This window comes from Miniopterus natalensis, chromosome 8 (assembly GCF_054644295.1).
Source record: "Miniopterus natalensis isolate mMinNat1 chromosome 8, mMinNat1.hap1, whole genome shotgun sequence".
Taxonomy (NCBI): domain Eukaryota; kingdom Metazoa; phylum Chordata; class Mammalia; order Chiroptera; family Miniopteridae; genus Miniopterus; species Miniopterus natalensis.
In genome coordinates, this window is record NC_142088.1 from 67446302 (window position 1) to 67464971 (window position 18670).

The 18670-nt window shown below is 44.0% G+C and overlaps 1 non-coding gene across 1 annotated transcript; it reads left to right on the forward strand.

The window, feature by feature from the left end:
• Positions 1-8046: 8046 nt before the first annotated feature.
• LOC148092635 (U1 spliceosomal RNA) lies at positions 8047-8208 on the forward strand. Its single transcript, XR_015714944.1, has one exon. It is a non-coding gene; the product is annotated as a U1 spliceosomal RNA (small nuclear RNA).
• Positions 8209-18670: the final 10462 nt, after the last annotated feature.

Sequence of the window (18670 nt, forward strand, 5' to 3'; positions counted from 1 at the left end):
GTAATGCATCGGTATTAATTTCCTGAGTTGCATGGTCGTGGTGAGGTAATATAGGATACTCTACAAAATACATGTCATGTGATCTTGAGTGTTCATCAGCATCTAGAAGACTCCTAAGATAAAGATAGCTGGACCTCATTCCAGAGTTTTTGATTCAGGAGGTCTGGGATGGGAGTCAGGAATTTGCATCTCTAACCAATTATTAGGAGATACTAGTTGGTTCAGAGACCCCACAGTGAGAGCTCTGATGCAGGGGAACATCCTTATTTATAGAAAAACAAACTAAAGTATTCAGGGGCAATGGGACTTACTCTCAATGGTCCAAAAAAAGAGTTCTTTGTAATGTACTTGTAAGATTTCTTCAACTTTGAGATGATATAACATTCAATAAATAATCTCATTGATTCCAAAGCCACTGAACTAGAATTTAGGATAACTAGGCAGTGAGGCAGCTGTGCAGGGCCCAGTAAACCCTTTCTTAACAGGTAGTGCAAAGTAAAGCACATAATATATGAAAGGGGCCATTTAAGACACTTAAGAGAACCAAATGTTTTCAAGTTTTTAAAAACATTCTTTGACAACTGATGTGTAAAACATTCCATCTCTTAGTACTAAACTGGATGTCCTTTAAGAACCACTTCAAGTTTTTAGTGGCCATTTCCCTTTGTGTCTCCAAATTTCCCCGTTTCCATTAAACTGCTGCCTTAAACTCTAAATTAAAAGATTAGGAAGCACATCTAATGAAAGAGCTGGCATTCTTCCTAAAAATCACCTGATACCATGTTACAAGGTGGGGCAAGAAAATAAGATCCAACCACTCTTCAATCCCATCCACACCTTTCCAAAAGCTTTGCTGGCTCCTCCACCTACCAGTCGTGTGGCTCTAGGCAACTTTCCTAACCTCTCTGTGCCTCCATTTCCCCCTCTGTAAAATGTGGCTAATAGTGGTACCTACACCTCATAGGTGTGTTATGAGGATTAAATAAATGTAACACACTTAGAATAAGCCTGGCACATAGCTAACCCTTGATAAATGTTATATCTTACTGTTGTTTCACTTTAGCAATAAAAATATTCTTTGTTGAGATCTTGATTCCAGGTGTATCCCCTCTTTGGCTCAAATAAATTTTTATAAAAATCCTCTACAGGTTTGGACATTCTTATCTGGACACTTCTCATTTAATTACCACTGCAAGACCCTGTAGAACTCTTTCCCTCTGACGTGATGATCGGCAACTTTCTACATGATGGCTGCCCAGTCAGCTTGGGGCCCTGATTACTCATAGTATAAGCAGAGCACCTCTGGGAGCTACAAAGAGCATGCAGCATGGACAAGTACAAAAATGAGCCTTTGTTATTTTACGTCATTGAGATTTAGGAGTTGTTTCTTACCACAGCATAACCTACCCTCTCCTGACTCATCGAGCACAACCACTACGTACCCCACTGTCAAGAGGAGCCCACCTTGAAGGAGGGAACTTGGAATTGTTGACTTGTCTAGAATAGAGGTTGGGGAGAGGGTTGTTATTTCTGAGCACAGCGTGTGGCTGAGGCTGAAAGCCCTCTTCTTACTCAATAGACATTAGTTATCTATTGCTGCATAATAAATTACCCCAAACCTTGGTTGGTCACGTACACAGACCACACCATACTTGTAAGTACTCAAAGCTGAATCTCCCACCTCACCCAGCTCCTGGGTCCTACCTCTCTTTTCCTATTGAATTTCTATTCTCCAGCATGCGGGGATTACACAAAATGTCAGCTGTAAGTCAAGTTGCTGTAAAAGTAAAGAAAAAAATCTTACTCTGTCTCAATTCTTTGAAAAACACATCGGTAAAAAAAAAAAAAAAAAAAAAAACACCCTTGAAACAAAGGTACCTGCAAAGGTGTGGGCAGAGAGCATGAGCCAGGAGCAGGTCATGTCTGTACTCTTGGTTGGTGGGGTGAACTATCACGTAAAAATGGTGTCCCCTGTGGGTGACCTTTATGCTCATCTTCCCATCTTCCCAGTGATGTTCCAATTATTTATCTCCCCTTGCTTCCCAAAGGTGTTCTTCCACCATCTTAACAACCATCATGTGAAGACGTTACCTTAAAAACAATAAGGAAGAGGTCACTAGAGAAAGTGTTGTCACTCCCTCCATCTTCCCTCCTAGCTACATCTGGGCCACCAAACACTGTCCCAGAAAGTCCTAGCATGTAAATGGGCAAGTCTAACAAGGGCCCTGATTTAATATATCAGAATTCAGTAACTGGAAATAGTTGCTGAACATCAGAAAAGATCATGCAAAAAGCTACAGCAAGTGACTTACTGTTAACAAGGCTGACACCCCTCCTTCCCAAGGAAAAAGATGGCTATTTCATGGGGTTCCTCTTCTCTCCAATTCCATACATAAATAATTGCTTCAGGAAAACCAGACCAGAAACTGCTGGCATATTCTACTCCCAGATAGCCTGCCATCCCCCCGAGCAGAGTTTCCAATCAGGATGTGAGGGAAAGGAGATGATAGAGTTCTTCCCGGGAGACAAAAAGGCATCATTTGCAGAGAAATGGAACAGGGTGGGAAAAGAATGCTAAGAATCAGCAGACTGTTCCCCAGCAGGGTTAACAAAATAAGCTAAAGTCACCATTTCAAGGTGAAGGCAGGAGACAGACACGATGCTATAAATACAGTGCCCCTTTAGGCACCAACACATGGCTCATAAGAAGCCAAGGCCCAAGTGGAGGCATAGTGGATGCCCATCAATGTCAGGCCTGATGGATTGACAGGCAGACAAATATGAAATGCAAGCCTCACAACCAGGCCCTGGGTGATATCTCATTAAAATGCATATCAAAGAGCATGTGGCAGGGGCAAAAAAAGTGAAATACAGAGCAATGGCCAGCCTGAGGGTAAGAAAGGAGGAGAGGAGGGAAGTTAGCATCAGCCAGGAACCGTTCCCAGCTGCCCAGTGCTGCCCAGCCTTGAATAACTTGGCAGAGTCCTCTCAAGGGCCATGAAGTGTCAAAACCATCCTGCCTCACAGCCTTGGGAAGGGCCCATGACCTAATGTTATAATATGACAAAAACCACCTCCCACTGTGGCAAGCACTATGTTCTGTGTATGTGTATATTCTCTCTCTCTCTCTCTCTCTCTCTCTCAATTTTTAGGTGTTTATTTTGTTCCAAACCTTTTAAGGATTTAATGTACCAGTTTCTGTGTATATTCTCTTATTTCATTATCCCGGAGCTTGGATAAGGCAGGTATTATCCATCTCACTTCACCGGCCAGAAGCCAGAGGTCAGAATGTACTGACTGGTCCAACATACACAGAGATAAGGTCGGGTATTGACCCAGATGTTTCCAACTCCGAAGCTTATGCTTCTGTCCCCAGTGCTGCTGCCTTGGTTCTCACGGTATCACAGGCTGCTTGGGCCCCTGCCCTACCATCCTTCATGGCAGCTGGGCCAGGAACATCACACACAGACCCCACTCCCTCCCCACGCCCACTTGTCACTAGTTAACGATCACGGGTCCTGCTGCGCCAGGACTGCACTGCGGAGCCTGCTGAGAGAACGCTGCAAGCAGCTGCTGCCGACCCCGCCCCGGCTGCGGCAGAAACCAAGCGGACCCCCTTGGTTACTTCGGCGTATCAAGTAAAGGTAATGGGCAACAAACACCATTTTCTGTTAGTGGGAACAAGAGCCCCCTGTAAGGAAAGGACACTCCTCATCCCCTTTGTCACATGTGTCCCCCTCTCCATTCCCACAGCCAAATGGCTTAGGCCAGGTGCTCCTCATCTCCACTGGGCCACACCATGGCCATGTTAGTCCCAAAAGGACTCTCTCTAGCTCAGAGTCCTTCAGGGGCTCCCCTCTGCCCCCAGGATCAAGAGGCTCTTCCACAGTGAGAAACCTCTTCCAAAGGCCTTCACCTGCCTTGGCTACCTGGAGAAGGCCCCTTCAGCTTACAGGACTTGGCCCAAGGACAGGGACAGGCACACACCAAACTATTCACATTGATGACTCCTGAAGCTGCAATTATGAAGGGATAGAGGGAAACCGTCAACTCTGTATTTATTCAGCTCTGTTTGCTTTACTTGCCATAAATTTTTTTTAATTTAATCTTTATTGTTGAAAGTCATAAATTCTTTTAATCCTCACTGGAAGATATGCTTATTGATTTTAGAGAGAGGGGAAAGGAGAGAAAGAGAGAAACAACAGTGTGAGCGAGAACGTGGATTGGTTGCCTTCTGTACATGTCCCCACCGGGGATGGAACCCGCACCTAGATACGTGCCTGACCAGGAATCGTACCCGCAACCTTTCGGTATACATGACGCAGCTCCAACCAACTAAGCCATGCTGGCCAGGGCTACCCGCCATAAATATTTAACATGGTTTTAAAAGTTATGATAAAGTAAAAAATAATAACCATATATAGGTAGAGACAATGATATCTAATTTCAGATACCTCCTCCCTCCTCTCCCCATGTGGGTGAGACTCAGCATCCAGAATTCTCTACTGCACTTCTGCTGGCCTGGTTAGATTTCACATTCACACTCCCTGAAAACAAAAACTTTCCTCTACGTCATTGAATCTATAGCGTGATTGCCACATATTTATACTGAAAAAAATAAATGAATAAACAATAGCATAAGTGTGAGTGAATAGAGTTGTCCTAGAAATTTTGTTCACCATGTGGCCAATGTCCTCACTCATGTTGATTGTGAGTCTGTGCAAGCGGCTGACCAAGGCCAAGCAGGATTCCCCAGAAAGAAAGATAATAATTTAAATAAGAAAGACTAGATTAATGTTACTCAAAAAGACTTAAGTGTAAGTCACAAAACCATAAAAATTCTAGAAGAAATATAGGCAGTAAAATTTCAGGCATCTCTCAAAGCAATGTTTTTACCCATATTATCTCCTAGGGCAAAGGAAACAATGGAAAAAATAAACAAATGGGACTACCTCAAACTAAAAAGCTTCTGCACAGCAAAGGAAACCATCAACAAAACAAAAAGGCACCCCACCATATGGGAGAACATATTTGCCAATGACACATCTGGTAAGGGGTTAATTTCCAAACTATATAAAGTATTCAGACAGCTCAACACCAGGAAGACAAACAATCCAACTAAAAAATGGGCAAAGGACCTAGATAGACGCTTCTCCAAAGAGGACATACAGATGGCCAAGAGACATAGGAAAAAATGCTCAGTATCACCAATCATCAAAGAAACGCAAATTAAAACCACAATGAGGTATCACCTCACACCTGTCAGAATGGCTCCATCAACAAACAACATGTGCTGGCGAGGGTGTGGAGAAAAGGGAGCCCTCATGCACTGTTGGTGGGAATGCAGACTGGTGCAGCCCCTGTGGAAAAGAGTATGGAGCTCCCTCAAAAAATTAAAAATGGAGCTGCCTTATGACCCAGCAATCCCACTTCTGGGAATGTATCCTAAGAATCCTGAAACAGTAATCAGAAAGAATATATGCACCCCTGTGTTCATAGCAGCGCAGTTTACAATAGCTAAGATCTGGATGCAGCCCAAGTGCCCATCAGTAGGTGAGTGGATAAAAAAGCTGGGGACATTTACACCATGGAATACTATGTGGCTGTAAAAAAGAAGGATCTCTTACCTTTTGCAACAGCATGGATGGACCTAGAGACTATTATGCTGAGTCAAATGAGCCAGACAGAGAAAGACAAATACCATACTTATATGTGGAATCTAATGAACAAAATAAACTGACAAACAAAATAGAACCAGAGGCATGGAAGCATGGAACAGACTGACAGGTCAGAGAAGAGGAGGATGAGAGAAGGTGAAGCAATTAGTGAAAGAACATATATGCACAGCCCATGGACACAGACAACAATATAGTGATGGCCAGAGGCTGGGGCTGGGGCTGGGGGTGGGGTGGGGGTGGGGGCTGGGTGGAGTTGGGTAAAGGGGGGAAAACGGGGGACATCTGTAACAGTGTCAACAATAAAAAAATCATAATAATAAAAATAAATGAATGAATGGGCAAAAAAAATGTGATCCATAAAATTGTGCAGGACACATGACCCATTTTTGAATAAATATACAGCTCAGGTTTTTTAATTTTTAAATGTCTCAGACTTAAAAAAATATAACAACCAAATACAGTGTGTTAATCTTTTGTGGATCTTAACAAAACAACTCTATGGAGACATTTTTGAGACAAGTAGGAGAATTTGAACAATAATGGAGTCCTAGAGGATGTTAAGGGTTATTGTTAATTTTGTTAGATATGATAATGAAAGTGTGGTCATATGAAAAAGTTCATGTTGAATATGGGTGAAATAATGCGTGAAAATTACATTAAAATAATTCATCCTAAAAAAAAATTATAGAGATAAGCAGATAAAACAACATTAGGAGATTGTGTTGCTAACTGTTGGAGTTGGATGTACATATATAGAATTCTTTATTCTGCTCTTTTTTATGTATTTTCAAAGTGAAAAGTTTAAAAAATAAATTTAAATGGACTCCTAATGAAAATATGTTCACACAGTCCATGAATTCTCTGCATTAGAATCATCTGGTGCCTGTTAAAATGCAGATTCTCGGGCCTCTCTGACCTGTTGGGAGGAGGGCAGTGGTCTTAAAATTGCTCTTGAATAGGCACCCCCTCCCCACCCTGAGCTCTAGGACACCGTGGTTCTGATCAAAGGAGTTCACTGAGAGTGACCACATATGTGATTTGCCAGGAGCAGCCTCTTTTAAACCTGGTGTCCCGTGAAGTTCTTAACAGGTGGCCCTCCTTCACTAGCAAGTGTCTCAGTCTGAACAATGTACAGTGTCACCCACGTTAGAGAGAGCCACACTCAGTCCTCGCATGCTGCCTGCCGGCATGCTCTGAACCCACGCCTGTCTGCCAAGGTCCAAGCGCCTCCCCAGGCCTTCTCTGATGACTGCAGCTAACAGAATCCCTGCCCCTTTAAAGCGGGGGCCCGCAGCCACAGAGTGCCCAGCGCTGCCTGGGAGGCTGTGAATCTGGGATATAATAAAAGCAGTAATGTATTTGGTCTCTGGCCGTGGTTCCAGGCACAAACTCCTAAAACCCTTGGAATTTCCTAAGTGATAGGGGTGAGAGTGGTGTCTTTGATTATTCATAGTAAGCCTGTCAACTGTGCCCCAATTATGCTAATGAGGTGACTCTTGGAGGATGGGGCCTGCTTGTCACAGGAAGAACCAAGTGATTAAAGGTTTAGAACTTCCAGCCACACTCCCTGACCCCAGGGAGGAGAGAGGCAGCTAAGGGTTGAGTTAGCCACCAGTGATCAATGATTGGATCGATGGCGCCTATGTAATGGAACCTCAATAAAAACCCTGCACCCCGGAGATCAGGGAGCTTCTGTGTTGGTGAACAAACCGAGGAGCTGGGAAGGCGGCCCACCCAGAGTGGGAGTGGAAGCGCCGAGCTCCTTCCCACGCACCTTGCCCCGGGCATCTCTTCCATGGGGCTGCTCCTGAGGTACATCCTCTATAATAAACTGGTGATCGTAAGTAATGTTTCCCTGAGTTCTGCGAGCCATTATGGCAAATTATCAAGCTGAGGAAGGCGGCATGGGGCCTTCGATTTATAGCAGGTTGGTCAGAGGTCCCTTCTGTGACTGGGATCTGGAGAGGGGCAGTCTTGTGGGACTGAGCCCTTAACCTGTGGGGTCCATGCTAACTCTGGGTAGTTAGTGTCTGAAGTGAACTGCGGGAAAGCCAGTTGGTGTCTGGAGACTTGGAACATGGTTGGTGTCGGAACACCTCCCACATATGTAGTGTTGGAAGTATTGTGAGTCGGAAAATCTGTTTTTCCTTTAACAGCCATCCTTAGTTCACATGTCTCTAGCCTGGGAACTCCTTAAGGACAAGGACTGTATCTTATTTAGCTCCTTCTCCCTGATGCTGACAGAATAGATGTTTGATGTGTTTGTTCAGTGAATGAATAAATATACAAATGAATTAATAAATAAATGAGCAGCATTGTGCTGGGCACCTTCTAGGTGCATCTGTGCTTACTTAAGATCTGATGCATCATCCTGACCTGGCAAGGGAGATACAGTGATCACGAAGCTGGTTTTCCCAAAGCCAGGCCTACCCATTGCGCTGCGGGTGTGCTGACCCCTGCGATTTCCCCAAATGCGGGAAACTCGACTGCATAATTTGTGATAGTGGGGACTGAAAAAATAAAGTCTGATATATCGTCATTAAGGTTAGGCAGACTTAATGTAGGATGACTAGTGTGAAATCTGGGTAAAACGTTGGGAAAATGTGGTATAATATGGGAAAAAAATTAGAATTTCAAGATGTATGTGTATATTAATTTTAACTATAAAGGACATATGTGAATATTATTATTTTATGAGAACAAACACCAAAAAGTAATATGCAAAACAGGTAAAAGAGTGGGATTCTAGGTGACCATATTTGTAAATCAATTTTCCAAATAGTATTTTTTTTTTAATAAGGAAGAAGAAGTGGGAAAAGCAGAACTCGGAGATTGCCTTGGCCTGGTGGTCACCTTCATGACAGCAGCTCCAGCACCACTCCCAAGGTCCCCACCAACCCCAACAGGGGCGAAAAGCCTCCAGTGCCAACCCTGGCACTGGGGACAGGGAGGCAGATGGAGACAAACCATCTTTCCATATAACCTCGAGGCTGCTCCCGGTCGAGTGAGCAAGACCTCCAGCCCCGAAGACATCCACATGCTCTGCGTACTGCCCAGGTCTTGGATACAGAGGTGTTTAAAAGAACGGGCTCAAACTGTCACTCCGCTTTGTCTGTACCGAGAGCATCCAGGGCCTTCTCACCACCCTGCGAGGAGCCTGGTCAAGTATTAGCAGGTATCAATCTAATAAACTGTGCAGCAAGCACCACGGTTTTCTTCTCAATCCGTTTCACCTGCCGTGTCTCCCGGGCAGGCTGGAAAACACGTGGTAACTATGTATTGATAGAACGTGAGAGCAGGTTACATACGAAACCATGCGCTTGGCCTCCTTCCTAACCAGCTAAAATGTGCTCGGTGGGAACCTTCTTTGTTCCTTCAGGAATCTCCAGAGCTGAGCTATTATTTTGCTGTTTATGACTTACACCTTGATCATAAAATTTGCCAGAACCTCCCAGGTACAGAGCCAAGATGGGGATCTGAGGCACAACCCCTCATCCTTCTTGCGAGGCTCCAAACCCAAGCCTGCGACCTCCACGTACACACACAACTTCCCTGGGCTGGCTGCCGGTCCCCTGCGCCGTCTATTTTGGACGAGTCGGACAGCATGATAAGTGCTAGGAAAGAGTCCTTGGACCACATTTGTGGACCCTTAGAATTGTTACTTGTTTTTTAAGGAACATAGCAAGCTATGGGTTTAATAGGTTTTTCTCACAAATGCTAATGGTAATAGCTCCCAGCGAAGGAACCACAGGAAAGTGGGAAAGGGGACACCCAGGAACTTTAATGGTCTTCATGTGATCTGCCTAGAATGTTTAAGCAAAGGAAGTGAGGGAGGAGGCCTCATGTCAAAGACATTTGGGTGAAGGACAGTGTGGAAAGAAGGTGGTGACCCACAGTGCTGGGGCTGCTGCCCAGGTGATCTAAATGCATGATCTAATGGATGATCGTTATGGGTCATCTAAATGGATCTTAGGTCTAAAAGAAATGTGAAGAAGCCACATAAACCACATAGTGAGGGTGCGGCCAGACTGTTCCAAGGTGGTCCTGTCACTCAGCATTTCCTATGGGCTTGATGGCATCCAGTTCCAGCTGGGGCCCGACTCTCCCAGTGCCCTGATCCCAGGCTCCCCTATGGAAAGGAGGTAAGCAGCAGGTCACTGCACACAAGTCACAAAACCCAGGTTCTCCTACCAGCACTGCTGGACTGACAGGCTGGTCTTCCACAGGACCTGCCTCTCTGTACCCTTTCCAACCAGAAAATAGAGAGCAAGGAGACAGCTGTGAGAGTTGATCACATACGTGAAAAGAACCCACCACCACCAGCTGCTTTTTCTTAGCCTGCCTGTCTGCATAGCTCCTTTGACAAAAGATACCTCAGGATGGCTGAGCCAAACAACCTTACAGGGGAACTGGCTTCCGTCGGGTGACCTGAAAAGGGCACAAGCAAACAGAATTCAACCTTGAAGGGGAGTTCTGCTGATTAAAAATGCAAGTCCAGAAATCACCATCTAACTTATGAAATACAACCTTCCCGTGGCAAAAAAAAAAAAAACACAACAAACCCACAAAACCTCAGCCCCTGTAACCGCAGCAATAAAATAATTAGGGAGGTACACTCCTCTAAAATGAAGCCACCAATGCTGTAACATCCAGTTAAATTTAATTACTGCCCAATTTCCTCTATAATAGATGACCTAGTTTTTGGACAATATTCTCAGAAAAGATTATTCCATTTGGGCGTAAACCCTGCCCTACCTGGAGAAGCAGAGAGACCATTCACGGGCTCACCTAGCCCATCCAGATAGAAATGCGTGAAGGCGAAGGATAAGATGCAGCCCCGCTGACGAAACACACACTGTCCTTACACAGAGGTCAACGCCACAAGCAGCCCAATGTTTATGCCTCGAACAGAAAGCAATTCCATGGAGGCCCGGGAGCTGTTTGTCAGACTTGCTGCCGACTTCCATGAAGAGCCAGCCTGTGAACCCTCCCATCAGCTCCTGCGCGTACACACCTGGCCCTCGCCTCGGGCCCCCGGGCCCCAAGACAAGGATGGGGCGCCAGCACAGAGCAGCCCTGCGCTCTGGGGGCTGCACAGCCTCATATGCCTCAGAAAGTCCCCGGCCTGGCAGGAAAGCAGGGCGGGCGGGTCCATGGATGCTCCGGCTGCCGTCACTTCTCACCCAAGTGTCCCAGGCTGAGCTGAGTGCAATGGACGGTGATGTGTGAATGACAATGAATAGTGACATGAGCAATGAATGGGTGACAAGTGGGTTGCAGGTGCACCCCAGTCTCAGGCAGCCAGTCTTCTTCATTCATTTTTGCCCCGTAATTAAAAGCGGGAAACAAATAATAGAATGGGGGGACATAAATATCTGACCCCAAGGAGCTAAGACTCTAGGAGGGAAATGTGAAATGACGAGTATATTTAATTCTATGGCAGGAGAGTACAGCGTATTTTAGGTGGAAGGGTAGTAGGGGGAGGAGTCGGAGAAGGGGAATCAGGATGGCTTCCCAGAGCTCAGCACCTTGAAGCTGGATCTAAAATACAGGAAGAAAATAGGAGGTGAATGGGATATGGGGTGGAGCGGGAGAGTCTGGACCCCCCCCCAGGCAAAGATGTTAGCAAATACAAAGGCCTGCAGGCAGGGAGAGAGGCGGAGGTTTGAGGACAAGCAAGGGAATCTGCAGGCGGGACTGGGTGTGGGAGAGATGAGGAGCCATAGACAAGGCTGCAGATAAGCCGAGGCTGGGGGGGGGAAGGCGGGTGCAGACTGTGGTGTGTGCACCCAATCCTGCGGCTTTGGGTGACACTGAAAGGTTTTAGGTAGGCCAGTGACAAGTCCAGGTGTGTGTTTTTAGGACAATTGCACTGAAATGATATAATGTTTGGGAATTGCAAAATATAAAAATTTGTTACTAAAGCCAATTATAAAAACAAAAACTAAAAAGGGAATTGATAAAAAAAAAAAACGGTGAACTATTGATAATGGTTGAAGGCAGGTGATGGGTATATGGGGGTTCGCTATGCTGTTCACTCTACTTTCATCTAGGTTTGAAATTTTCCATAGTAGAAATATTTATTTATTTATTTTGTTAATCCTTACCCAAAGGTATTTTTTCCATTGATTTTTTTAGAGATAGTGGAAGGGAGGGGTGGGAGAGAGAAAGAGAGAGAGAAACATTGATGTGAGAGAGACACATCAATTGGTTGCCTCCCGCATGTGCCCCAATCGGGGCCAGGGATGGAACCTGCAACCCAGGTAGGTGCCCCTGACAGGGAATTGAACCCATGGCCCTTAGGTGTGCGGGTCAATGCTCCAACCATTGAGCCACACTGGCCAGGGCCATAGTAGAAATATTTTTAATAACAAATTATTTTTTAAATATCAGAAGCATTTATATTAAATTCTTTATATAAGATTTTTTAAACATTATATATCCTAATTCATTAGCCAAAAATAAATGGGAGTGTGTTTGGACACTGTTTTCTACATTTAAAAAATATCACTGTGCCACAGAGTGGAGAGTAAATTAGAAGAGAGGAGAAAGGAGACAGGAGGCCATTAGGAGGCCGGGCAGGGACCCAGGTGAGGGACAGTGGTGGCCTGTACTAACACAGGCGTGCAGGGGGTGAAGGAGTGGAGTTAAAGTATTCAGGAGGTAAAATGGCCAGTACGTAGTGATTGACTCGACAGAAATGAATCATGCATTCAATCGCTTCCTCCATAAAGATTCAGGGCCACAGGCTCTGCCCATGGGTCGCCCAGAGACTGTGGGAGGGTGAAAAGGCAGGTCGTACATGAGGCCAGACCTCAAGATGAAATAACCTAACAGGGCAAAGCCAGTTTTTAAAAAGTAAAAGCCATAAGTAAACATTAGCTTAAAGCATGCTGGAACAAATAGCAGTAAAATCAAAAAATGCTGGAAAATAAATCTGATGAGTTGAACAGTGTGCATTTAAAATGTTAGAACTACAAAAGATAAAATAAACAGATTGCATCATAAAAACAGGTAATACGATAAAAACTACAGATAAAAAAGGATAAGTAAGCAATATTAGCTAATGTAACATATTAGAAAGATTAAATGGTAAAATAAAATTATTGAGGCTGCATAAATTTTGTAAAAGCTCATCCTAACTAAAGGGTAACAGGAAAAATACAGGCTGCCGTGCAGACACCAGCACCCAGGTGAGCTGTCAGGCCACCTGGTCAACCTCCCTTCCTGCTGCCGCTGTGAAGCACTCCGTGCCCAGCCAGACCCAGTCCTTGCCATTCCCCAAATCTGCCATGTTTTCTTTAAAGGATTCCATTATTCGACAAGGATGAACTCCACAGCAGAGGGTCCCAGCCCCATGGTGGCTTCTTGTGGCTTGCCTCTCATTAGAGGTCTCTGGAGCTCTCGTCAGCTCTTCCCAAAAGGCACATAAGGTAACAGCAGAGACGCCCTCCCGCAGGGTCCACTGCAATTGCACAGAAGGACACAGCAGGGCTGCTTCATGTCCTCAAAGGGAGCTGACTTCCACACAGGCGATCAAGGGGGGCTTCATGAAGAAGGCTTTGAGCCAAGGCTAGGAGGGGGCAGGCTGCGTGGATGGAGGGAGGACAGGACAGGCTGCCCCGAAAGGGAACAGGGTCTGAGCTAGCACAGGGAGACAGTTTCAGCTCCACCGCAAAGGCTGTCCCTCTCCCCAAGCCCCCAGCAGAAAGCGTTTTGTCCAGTGTGGAGCAAGTTCCCTACACTCAACACTGGGAACTTGGCCGGAGCTGCTAGAAAGCTGTAAGGCAGGGCCACTGATTTTGTAGCAAGATCACATCTTTATGCTGCAGAGACCAGCCACTGGGCTTTCAGCGGGCTCTCCAGTGGCCGCTCTCACGGGCAGCCCTGCATTTGCGTTTGGACAGCCATGGACGTGGGCAGCCCTTACACTCTATTCTCCGAGAGAGCGCAGCAATTCCAGCTGCCTCTTCCGCTAGGCGCTCCCTGTGAAGTTTAAATAGACAGTGACAGCTTGCAGAATTACACTCCTCAGCGAGGATTGCCTAAGCTCTTGTCCGAGCCGGTGTTCAGGTCTCAGCCATTTGGATTATGTAAATTGTTACACACACTTATTACTACCAGGACAACTGCTGGCCTTTTAGTTTTTCAATTCCAGGGACAGCAGGACCTTCTTTGTCTAAACTTTAGAGTAGCCTTGAGGGGAAGTTCACCAGCTATTCACCTTGCCTTCATCCAGAAGAAGATGCTAGAATGAAATTCTTCCTGTCTGTTCCAACTGAGATGCCAATAGCACAAACACCAGATAGCAAAGTGCATGTGGGACAGCCTCGCCATACGCTGGGTGTTTGTGTCCCACCCCCATCTCATATGCTGAGATGCTATCGCCTGATGTGACCATATTCTAAAGCACTCCTGCCACCACCACAATAGACGGCCTCGATTCCACAGAACTATAGGGAAAGCTTCCTATAAATGTTCACGAATCACAAGACTAATCACTTGTTGTCTGTGAGGCAGGATCAATTCACATGAGGATTCCTGTAACTAGAGAGGCACCAAGACAAGCACTTATTTCAAATAATTTGCAAACCCTAAAATAATTTCACACAACCATTTCTCTTCTTTTTATCTCATGGAGTAATTGGCAGAGGTTCAGGCACATTTTCTTGTTAGACATTTGGGAGTCAGCTTATCATGAGGCACTTTGGTGCCAGCTTCACCTGGGATGTCCCAGCAGCATTTAGCAGCCCCCCTGGCTGGAAGAGCTTCATAAGACCTAGGTTGCCTGGAGCTGTTTAGATCACCTGTAACCACATTTTCCCCTTGACTATATGCACATCCACTTAATTCATAGAGCTGTACTCAAGCATTTCCATTTCACCATTTATACTATTTATTCTTTTATGCACCAAACATAGACAGAATATATTATGTGCAAGAAGACACAATGCTACATCTAGGAATGCTCAAATGAGTAAGGTCAGTGGCCAATGAGACTGGAAGAACTGGTATCTAAAAACAGTTTCCTACATACACTGAACCTGCAGTAAGTGCCTATATATTGTAGTTCCTGCCTTCAAAACACTTGCAAATGAGTAGATATATAGTGAGGATTTCAAATACCCCAAAAGTGCATGTATAAAAGATTCTAACAAGCCTGTGCTCAAGGACCTTTCCTTCAGCTGCAGAGAGAATATCTACTATGGTTAAAAGTATAACCAATGTGTGGCATGACTGAAGCATTAAACAACACATGAGATAATGCATGATTGTATGCAGTTGCCATGAAACTAAAAGAAACTTTAAGTGCAATATGCACAATTCCCAGGAGAAAGAGGTCACAATGGCTTTAAGTCCTTACATCCTTTGCTCACTGACACATGTATTTTAACTCGCAGGGAGGGAAATTACTCATGTTTCTTGAACACTTACTCCTTTCAGGCTTTCAACATATATGTCTTTTTACCTTGAACTCACTCCTCTGCACAACTATATGACTTCAATGCTATTGAATCCATTTTAGAGATAAAGAAATGGGAGCAAGATTTAGTCATTTATCTGCAGACAGAGGACTATAAGTAAGTGGTGAAGCTGGACTCATATCCAACTCTCTCTGCCTCACGCTCTTCTCTTACACCAGACCACAGTCCTCCCTGAAAACTTCTGGGGAGCCATAGAAGGCACTAAGCCTGTCATTGTGAGAATAGTCAGGTTAGCAGGTTAGACATGAACATAGATGCTAACTGATCAGTATCACATCGAGATCCTCTACTAAATGAGGGGCATCCTATTTCCTTTTCTACAGACCCTGCAGTATTTTGATGCCATTTTTAAATGTAGGGGACCCAGACTATTTAAATCAGTAGTTGGATGCAAAGATGTGCCCATTTGTAGACCTTGTAATGAGCCCCCTCTGCACCTATTAGCATTGTACCTATTAGCATTGTACTCATATAAGTGACTGGAAAACAAGTATTTCCATTTGTTTGGATTCATCCTTTAAAGTGTACCTTCCCTTGAAGAGAAAGATGTGTTTTCTTAGCATGTATAGTATAACATGCTTTGCAGTGAGTGGTTGCTCAATAAATATTTGATGTTGGCCGAGAAGGTGATGGTGATGATACCTTGAGTTGCTTTCTTTCAAGTCAAGACCATCGGGCTCTTTGGCAATCAAACAGAACACACAGGTGTCCTGTCAAAAGCTAGAGAACACCCTGCAGTCATCAAAAAGCCATTTATTTTGAAATGTCAAACATTTTCTTTACAGAACTTTAGTCTCTATCTAGGGTGCCTTGCCCAGAGTAACAGGGATTCTAAATGTTTTCTGCCATGTTATAAAATTCAAGACTATATTGTCAAGGTGATGACACAGAGGGACAGGAGTTTACAAATCAGTCCCCTGGAGACTTTGCATTCCATCTTTCTAGCCTGTGCAAGTGGCAGGCATCTCTTAAGATGATTACTTCAAAAGCTGAGAAAACTTTGGCACAAAAAGGGGAAATATGAGCTAGAGCTCTCAGTGGCCAATGAGTAGATTGGCCCCCTCCTTCCAAACAGTTCATGTATGAAGAAATCCTGAGTCCTGAGGCTGGGTGTGGCCACCTCTCCTGTGGCTGCATGTGCAGTATTCATCTAACCAGAATCTTGGCCATGGTCTAGGAGGCCCCCAGGAGTGAGCTGGTGTGGTATGTGCTCTTTGACAGCATGCGGGACTTGACCTGGAAAGAACTCAGCTGCATGGCCTCTGAGCAGCAAGAAAGGGCGCTGCTATCTCCTGAGGAAGAAGAGATTTCAGAGGTAAAGTGGGTAAAGAAAATCCCAAGGAGATATGAACAGAGGAGGAACATTGCGATGTGAAGGAGTGGCCTCCCGGGACTTCTCTGGATTCATTGAAAGGGTCAGGCAGCTCAGTTCTCTTTCAGGAGAGCCAGGCACAGTAAAGCAACTAAATCCTCCTTAGCCCTCCCAAACTAAGCCAATTACAAGGTCAAGAAAAAATTTTAAAGCTATATGCTTATTTGGGCATTGAAAAAGATGATTGCCTGTCCCTTTTTAAGCTTTGTTTTTGCCTTGACAGTTTCATATTAAATGCCTTTGAGTCTGCATTTACCTTGCTGAAAGAAATCATTATGCTAAGAAAATGTTCTATTTTACTGGTATTATTTCTTAAGTAACTATTAATACCATTTTTATAAATGGATGCAATTGACTCATAGACTGGAGCTTTTGTTCCAATTCTCTCTCTTCTCTCCTTCCTGAACTTACTCTAATTCCTAACGGCAACTTGTAAACATCTACGCAGAATCGATGAAAAGGCCCCTGTTCAGGTCAGCTCAGCAACACAGACTGTCACGCTTAGGAGCTGAGTATCACTGATGGAAGGTAAAAATTAACAAACTGAAAGTGTTATAGAGGGAAACCCTCACAGGCTAATCCCTCTAAAGATCCCCTTTGTGCAAAGCTGAGACTTGAGGAGAGAAAATGTTAAAGGAAAACGACTACTAGAATAATAACTGATACGTGTGATTAAAACACTCGATGTACTGAAAGTAGGAGCTTTCTTAGAAGATTAGTTTGACACATAGTGCGCCAGAGGCTTCCCCTAAGTGTCCTCAAGCCCGCCTGCTCCCTCTCTGCCTCCACAACAGGGTAGAATTAGACTCTACATACTACCTGACCCTTTGCACCTCTGCAGAAATTCTTTCATCCAGAGATTTCAAAGTGTTTTTACAAAGATAAATTAACAAGCCTCGGCATCGCTTCTCCCCACAGAGATTCACTTAAGGTTCATTTAAGTGACATAGAAATTTACCTAAATGGCCTACTCAAGGTCACCTGAGAAGTCCTTTGTGTCATCTGGCAGCGGGTATTCAAAGTGTAAGAATACCTGCAGCCTCACTGCAGGTCCAAATTCATTGCACCCTTCGGCAAGTCCCACTAGAGGGATGAGTTGTCTTTAATCTTCACAGCAGGGCCCTACCTGTTGGCCTTTCCAGGGAGACCCAGGCCTCAGCCCTGCTCCTTCCCACCTTACCTGCCCCCAAAGCCCAGTGAGGACAGAACCCCCTCAGACTCCAGATAACCTTCCTTTTTAAACAAAAAGTGAACAAACCTTAGGACCAGAATCTTTGAGTAAAAAATGGAATTTGGCTGGAATTTAATATTATTATGTTATCAATTATATTTATGCTTTTCTTTGCTTAATGGCAAATTATCATTTTCCAGGTAGAATTGGGTGTAGAATTTCATTTTCAATTAATCTTTTGAAGTAAGGAGGATAAGATTTAAATCACATCTGATAAAGGTCATGCACAGATTTTGGCAAAAAAGCATGAAGCTGATGTACAAATGAGTGAAGTTTGGGAAACTAGACCAGATAATTCCCAGACTTGATTCTGAGCCTACCTTTAAGGTCCACATTTAAAAATATATATATTTATATACAATTAATTTGAATTAAAGTAATTTATGAAAATAAATACATCATGTGTATGTATTACTTTTATTTATGTTTACAATCTGTTTCTCCTTATGAAGATTACACATGCTTCTTGTTGAAATATGAGCCTGGAAAATACATAACAGTATAAAGATATTTAAAACACAGAATAACACAATTCAGGGAAAAACATTTACTATGTGAGTTGTTTTTCTCTTATTTTGTATTTTTAGAGATATAATTTTGAATCGCAAAATGTTAATACATTTGTAACTCTGATTTTACATAAAAGAAATAAAAGGGATATGGTTTTATTAAAAACAAGAGAATGACTTTAAGTATCAAACCTTCCCAGTGTACTTAAAAGTTTAATTTACTCAGAATTGATATACATGTAATATTTAGCCCCATATTTACCCAGTAATTTAAGACATATCTTTACTAAGTAAAATTTTTATCCAATTTCAATCAGTTATAGTGAGATGAGTGAAGCTTCCTTTTGGAAACTGTGCATTTAAACCCCTGCTTTTCTTACTTGCCAGGGACAGAC